The following is an 8,209-nucleotide window of genomic DNA, read 5'->3' as shown; positions in this document are numbered from 1 at the left end:
TAAGCTGAACGGTCATTATACCGTGTCAGCTACTGAGACTCCTCACATAAAGGATAATAAGTATCATTAGTACAGAAGGTTATTGATACTTACTTCATAACTCTCATGCTAATGTCTATTGAATAATTCAATGACTTTGTAATTCCTGTTCACCATATTCCCCAAGAGTCAAAGTTTATTAACTCACTCTGAGCCTCTGTGATTAGCATCATCATATGTTAATTAAGTGCTGAGTGATAAGATCATCAGATCTGCAGTTGTTGATCCTAGTCAACCATCACAAGATTCTAAAGAACTCTATCCTTACAGATATAAATGTATTAATGGAACTGAACGAATAGGTCAGAAATATAAACATACTAAACCTTGGTCGACATTCTACCCTAAGAACGACAGAGGTAGTAATTTGGAGACTTTTGAAAAATTAGTTTTAGCAGATTTGTACAAAATCATGCCCCAAAAAATGTAAGTAAATGGAACCTAAGTAAAAAAGATAGGGATTCCATGAAGGAACTACAAAATGATAACAAGATCATTATTAAATCAGCAGACAAGGGAGAGAAAGATAGGGATTCCATGAAGGAACTACAAAATGATAACAAGATCATTACAGTCATGGACAGTGTAAAATATCAATAAGAGGCTGAAAGGCAGTTAAATCACAAGAAAACATATAAAAAGTTAGATTTGGATCCAACCAAAAAATATAGAGATAAACTCACGAAAATATTAACTAAAGGGAAAGAAAAAGGTATCTTGAAAGAGAGAGAACTCAATTACATCAAACCACAATATCCAAGAGTACCCATTTTTTATGTTCTACTCAAGGTCCATAGCGATCTTTTTAACCCCCCATGGGAGACCAATTGTCTCTGGGATAGGGTCCATAACCGCTAATTTGTCCCAATATGTGGACACATTTTTACAAAAATATGTGGTAGGATTGGACACCTATCTGAAAGATTCTACGAGTGTATTGAAAATATTACAGGATATAAAATGGGAGGAGGGATTTATAATGGCAACCTGTAATGTTACATCACTGTATACCTCCATAAATCTCATAATCTGGGGATTGGGGCAGTAGAAAGTTTTTAGACAAAAGATAAAGATGTACCTACAGAACAAAGGGAGTTTTTACTTGAAAGTATTCGTTTTATACTTGAACATAATTATTTTTCTTATTTGCAAATAGAGGGCACAGCAATGGGTACAAGATTTACACCAAGATATGCAAATTTGTTTATGGGAGATTGGGAACAGAGATTCCTTCAGTTCTCTAAACTTGGTGAGAATCTTGTACTCTTCAAAAGATACATAAATGATATTATTATTATCTGGAAGGGGATAGTATGACACTAGAAGAGTTTTTTTTTTTTTTAAATGAATAATAATGATAGTGGTCTGACTTTTACTTACAATCAAAGTAAAGAGAAAATAATTTTTCTGGACCTGGACATAATGGTACAGGAAGAAAAATCTGATAACCAAAACACATTTCAAAGTTATAACTACATACATGCACCAAGTTGCCACTATCACAAGTGGAAAGAGAATATACTAGTAGGACAGTGTCTCATAATCAAGAAAAACTGTACAAGAATAACTGACATTGAGGAGCAAATTGTTATGTTGGAGAATAAGTTTAGAGAGCGGGGATATACAGAAGGAAACATAAACAATGCAGTTGTTAGAGCAAGAAACACAGAGAGGGAATCACTTTTACAATATAGGCAAAAACAAACACAAGATCTGAATGGATGTAATGTCCAATTTATTACTGACTATAGTGACGATCATCTTTTGAAAAATGACCCCATTTTGGGAGCTAAATTGCGCCCCTATCCTAGAATGGTCTTCAAAAAGAATTTTGAGATGCTGTTAGCACCCAGTGAGTTTAAAAAGAAAAAATGCAGAAAAACAAATATTTATAAGGACTTGCTAGGGAACGCCGTTAAAGGTTTATTTCCCTGTCTAACATGCAGAGCTTGCAGGTATAGTAATAAAAGGAAAAAAAATGCCATTCCTGGTTCAGAAAGAGAATATATCATCCAGGAAACCATTAGATGCAGTAGTAAATGGTCATTTATTTGCTACAATGTACATGTGATTTCATCTATGTAGGTGAAATGACCAGGATGCTCAGGGACATAATTAGAGAGCATCTATGCAATATAGAAAAAGGGAACCTGGACACACATTTATGTTTGCATTTTAAAGAAAAACATAATAATAATATAAAGGACCTGAAATACTGGGGTCTATGTAAAATACAATGACTGGAGAGGAGGCAAACTCCTTAAAAAGCAGGTTTATGAAGTCCTATATACTATTGGCAGTTTTATAATGAAAAATCATGTTTTAATATTAACATGTTTAAGCATATGAATTTTAGGTAGCAAGGTATTGTGGTGAATTGACTCAAATTAATAATAAAGTGGCAACGGAATTTTTTGAAACGGACTCAAATGGGAAATAAACACATAGGTAAAAAATGGGCTATAGTGTGAGAAAAGTATAGAAAAGACTGAGAAAATAAGGTGCTGGATCCCTTTAATAGTGTGGAAAATTGTAACAAGGAGAGGAACCAATTAGAATGAAGATTGGGTTATTTAAAATGGAGCCAAGCCGACACAAAGTATCTTGAGAAAGCCCTGAATGGGGTGAAACATGTGGATCTGTGATACAAGACTTGGCAGTGGTTTTGGAGTTGACAAAAGGAATCCGGAATACCATAATACCTAAATACAGCAAAAAAGGGGAAAAAAAGGAAGGTCTAACTTCTGCGTACTGTGTACTGAAGTGTAGAGTTAGAATAGACCAGAATAGAAGCTGAAAAGGTTGGTGAAGACAGAGCCATATAGTACTTACGCAAGTATTACAAACAGGAGTAGGGAGTGAGTGACGTCACAGTAACTGACCAGAGGAGAGAGTGAAAATCAGAAACCCGCCAGAGAGAATGAGAGGTAAGAACACCTCAAAGGACTATTCTGAAGCCAGTGAACACATCAGACTAAAAGGTGAGACCACAAATCCACACATAAGGAAAAGGGATTTACATTGATGGTTTACGCTTTAACACTTTGATCTCTATAACACATCAGTGAGAAAGTAGTGAATATAAGAAGCACACACGTGGAGATTTAACTTAGTGGTCAAAAATAAGTAGTGAATATAAGAAGCACACACGCGGAGGTGAATATAAGAAGCACACCTAAGGTCAATATCAGTGACAGTAAAGAGTGAACTTGAGAAATGCAGCCCTACATGTTTGAAACAAGGATAAATTTGAATTAATATAAAGTTTGCAAACTGACTTTTTTTTTTATTTTTCGTTTTGTCCTCTTAGGACTTAAAGGAAACACTTTTCAAAGTTAATTTTTTCTGAGTCAATTCATAAGCCACTTTTTTAGAACAAATACATATTTTATATTTATATTTTTTATTTTATTGTCAGGTGGTTGGTTGATGTATAAAAGTTTTTAATAGTTAAACTGTGTATGAATTCTAAAGAATCTTTTATGTATTAAAAAAATATCCTTTTAAATATCTTTTTTATTGTTGGGAGGGAGGAAAAACACACACATATATTTGTACATGAGATGTCTTACAATATAATACAATAATTTTCAACCTGGAGCTTAGTACTACAGGTTGGCAATTTATACTCCCTTTGGTAAAAAGTCTATGGCAATGTAAACAGAATTGCGTTGTCCTCCGATCACTCTATATTTAGACATTCTGTGTGAGGAAGTTCGTTCCAGTCTACATGCTTCTCCCTCCCCCCCCAGCAAATTACTTTTCCTTTTGCTTCATTTCAATGTTCCCATTCCCCTCTCAGTGTATCTTCCATGAATATAACATAATCTTTAAATGGCATTAAAATAAGTCTCTGTATTTCTAATTCAAAAGTTAAGATCAGTCTGCGCCACTTACGTAGAAAGAGGCTCAGTCTACTCTGAACATCCAACCTCACATCCATTTGTTCTGTAAATATTTGTAGTTTCAATAAGTTTTTGAAGCCTCCAAAGGAGGGGCCTAATCTTTTTGTCCAGTGTTTTAGAATGCACTTCCTAGCCACTAGTATTATTAAGCTAAGTAGTGAGTCATATTGTTTGAGCTAAGGGTCCCACTGCAAGAACAAAATAGATTCAGGGTGTAAAGTAAGCGGTATATGTAATGCCTGATTAATCCAGTATTGAATTTTACCCCAATATTGTCTAACATGTGGACATGTCCACACATAATGTAAGAGATTCAGGGATTCTATTGAGCATTTAATACATCTGTTGGACCAGTTAGGTATATATTTTACCATTGCTCTTGGTGTGAGATATGCTCTATGGAAAAGCGTACCTGGGATTCCCGGAACATCGCAGACAATGTGGCTTTCTTTGTCTTTTCCATGCTATCCCCTATTTCCTCCCAAGTACTTTCCCTAAGCCCCTCCCGAACCCATCCAGACTGCAGAGTATTCCGTAGACCTAGTAAGCGGTTAAGTAAGAGTGCTTGGTATATTCCCGATAGAGAAAATTTGCCCATTTGGTATAGTGACTGTGTAAGACGAAAGGGAGACCCTTACGAAAATTCCGGACTGTCTCTGACCAGTGCCCCCACATAATGACGCACCTGCAGGAATGCATAGAAGTGTGTCCTAGGTAATTCATATTCCCTTTGTAAAGTACCAAAAGTTTTGACCGTTCTCGATATGGGGTCCAGCAACTGTTTAAGAGATTTTAGACCTCTCTGTTCCCATAACAGGAAAGGCTTTGTCTCAGATCCCGCTGGAAAATCAGGATTTTTAACTATAGGCAGATAACACGACAGATGACATGACTTTTTCAGAAATGTATGTGCTTGCTGCCAAGCTTTTAAGCCAGCCCCCCATTAAGAAAGCCCATACTCAATTTGTCCCTCGAGATGCGTGGTTTCCCCCCCTCCATACAAAACATCTTGTCGCGTCATTGAGCAGTCTAATATCTCCTTTAGTTAGGAGTAAGGAGGCCAATCCTTCCCGAGAGCGAGAGTGGTAGGGATCTCCAACTTTTAATCTGCACTTGCAGTTTGGCACATAAGGGGGTTAAATTATCAGAATATAATTTGTTGGGATTAGCCGAGATCTTAATACCCAAGTAGGTAATATTATGTTTAGCTACAGATAAAAGGGTATCCGTCACTAGAACGGGTTTTTCTGTGCAGCCATAAGATCTCGGACTTCTGCATATTTACCTTGTAGCCTGAAAAAAGGTTTAACTCATGGAGAGCTTCCATGATGTGAGGTATATGCCTCTGGGGTTCCTGAACAAATAAGAGCATGTCATCCGCGTATAGCGCTAGATGCTGAGGGGATCCTGCTATATCAATACCGGGGAAAGACTGACGCAAGTTGACGGCCAATGGCTCCAGAGCTATATTAAAGAGGAGGGGTGACAGGGGGCACCCCTGTCTGGTTCCTTTTTGTACGTGGATGTCCAAGGAAAACATGTTATTAACCAGTATATTGGCCCTTGGGGATTGATGCAAATTTTTAATAAACGCTAGGAAGGGGCCAGAAAAATTGGCTTTAATCATAGTGGAGAAGAGATGTTCCCATTCGACTCAGTCGAAGGCCTTCTCTGCATCCAAAGACAGCAGGAAGGCCTCCAGCAATTCCCTCACCAACCCCCCTTGTTCCTTATTCCAAAAATGTTGTACTATCTGTAAAACCCTACGTAAATTGACCACCGACAATCTTGCATACATGAATCCCATTTGGTCTTCGTGTATGATGCAGGGTAGAATTAATTTCAACCTCTCAGATAGTATTTTGGTTAAGATCTTATACTCCGAGTTCAGTAAAGAGATCGGCCTATAAGACTCAGGCAAAAGACCATCCTTTCCTGGCTTCTGGATCAGGGTGATAGAAGCCGCTGAGAAAGCGGGTGCCGGTGTCAGCTCCCTCTCAAAATATCCAGCATATAGACCTGTAAGAATCGAGGTCACCTGTGGCTTAAGCAGGTGATAGAACTCAATTTGTGGCCGTCAGGGCCCGGGGCTTTGCCCAATGATAAAGACATAATGGTTCTTTCAACTTCCTCCCTACCAATGGGAGCATTTAGTTTATCCCGCTGCATTTCCGAGATTTGCGGGACATCAATAGAGTCCCAAAACTGTTCCTGTATCTCATTCCTGGGGGATCTGTTACTGGTATAGTAGGAAGAGTAATATGATGCAAATGCTTCGGCTATTAACTTGGAGTCTCGTATAGTTTTACCCTGCGATTTTAGCGCAGCCACATGTTTAGCAGTAGTGTTTAAATTGACTAGTGATGCTAAGAGTTTCCCCAATTTATTGCCTGATGCACAAGCAATGCATCATATTCTTTTTTAATATCTATGTACTTGCGTTGGTTTTGGCTAGAGGGTGTGGTACAATACTGAAGGTAGGCTTCCGCCAGACCACCTCTCAGTTGGTTAAATTTCTCTGTACATTGTTTTTTCTGATGTGCCAAAATAGTTCTGGTGTATCTAGATGTTGCATATTATTTGCCCGGAAGTCATCCCAGCAGTCTATCAAGTAGTTCTGGAATTCTTGGGAAGATGCTAGGTACTTTGTGAATCTAAAAGTCCGTCTATTGCACACAGGTGTATCCTCATTGATAAAGAACGCTATGGGGGCATGATCAGAGACAGCAACCGCTCCAATCCTGGTATCTATCACCTGAGTGACTAGAGAATTTGAGATCATAAAAAGGTCAATACGCGACATGGAGGGCAAAGCTTGTGATATGCACGTGTAATCCTTCCCATCAGGGTACAATTGTCGCCAAATGACTGCCACATCCAGGGAACTTCCCAACAGAGCAAAGATATCCCTCTCAAATTTGTCTGATATCCTGTGAGTTTTGCCACCCGCCATTCTCTGCAAATCTCTAAGCCTGTCACAATGGGGGTTGGGGGTTGGGGGCAAGGTTAAAATCCCCTCCTAGGATTATATGTGTGTCCAGGTATGGAGTAAGTATGGACACAAGCGCGTCCCAAAATGTTCTATCTTTTTGGTTAGGAGCATATATATTACATAAAGTGTAAGTTGTCCCTGCAATGCGAGCTTGCACTATAATGTACCTGCCCCCTGGATCTTTAAGTATATGTGTGATTTCATATTCCAATTGCCTTCCGAAGAGTATAGCCACTCCCCTACTAGCCGTTTTGTATGATGCATATTCAACCCTCACACCCAGTCTGATCTTAATTTTAAATGTTCTACGTCTGAGAGATGTGTTTCTTGAAGAAACGCAATCCCCGCTCGCTTTTTCCTGAGTTGAGTTAGAATTGTTTTTCTTTTGATGGGGGAATGAATTCCCCCTACATTCCACGAATATAGATTAAATCTACCATGTTAAAGTGAACCTTGTGTGACCTCTGCATTGGCTTAAATATATGTGGGAAGGAGAGGAGGGAGAAGAAAAGAAGAGAGAGAAAAAAAAAACACACCTCACACCACCATTTCTCACTGCAATGTACAGGCTCCCAGTTCAGCCTCCCATCACGTCAAGCCACCACCTGGCCCCACCAGCCGACTTGGTTCTCATTCTGTATCTGAGAAAAATAAAGAGTTGTCACCTTGCAACAGTTTCTTACATTTTCATAACATTCACTGTTTAACTTGATGGGACATGTATTCTCACAGTGCAATCTAAGCATAATTTTAAGTTTTTTTCAGGTGTAAACCAACATGATAACTTTTTACAATTTAACATAAACTTCCCTTTCTCCTGACTGAGATAGTTCAACCACCCCTTAACAGAGTTATGAACAAAACCCAGGGTAGTAATGAACCGTTTTTTCATAACCCTTCTTTTTACATCATATTCAATGATACAACCATAAAAATTGATTTCCATTTTATTGCGGTCTGCATTTAACGTTTTTTTGATCGACTGTTGCCATCTTTGTTTCAAGAGCAAATTCCCACAAACAACAATAATAGTCAATAGGTAATAACCTGTTAAGCACAGGTTCAAGTGATTCAAACTATTAATTATCTTAGCCATCCTGTATGATAGCACATACTACAGTATAAATGACTTATATAGGATTATACAAGTACACGATCATCTCAGGCCTCCTCCCTCCTAGCTTGTCCCTGTACAGGACTGTGGGCAGGCGACCCTCTCTTTTCCAGGAATTCTTGAGCCTCAGAGGGAGAATCAAAGAATTTTGGTCCCCTA

This window comes from Bombina bombina, chromosome 9 (genome assembly GCF_027579735.1).
Source record: "Bombina bombina isolate aBomBom1 chromosome 9, aBomBom1.pri, whole genome shotgun sequence".
NCBI lineage: Eukaryota > Metazoa > Chordata > Amphibia > Anura > Bombinatoridae > Bombina > Bombina bombina.
Note: the sequence above shows the minus strand (reverse complement) of the source record.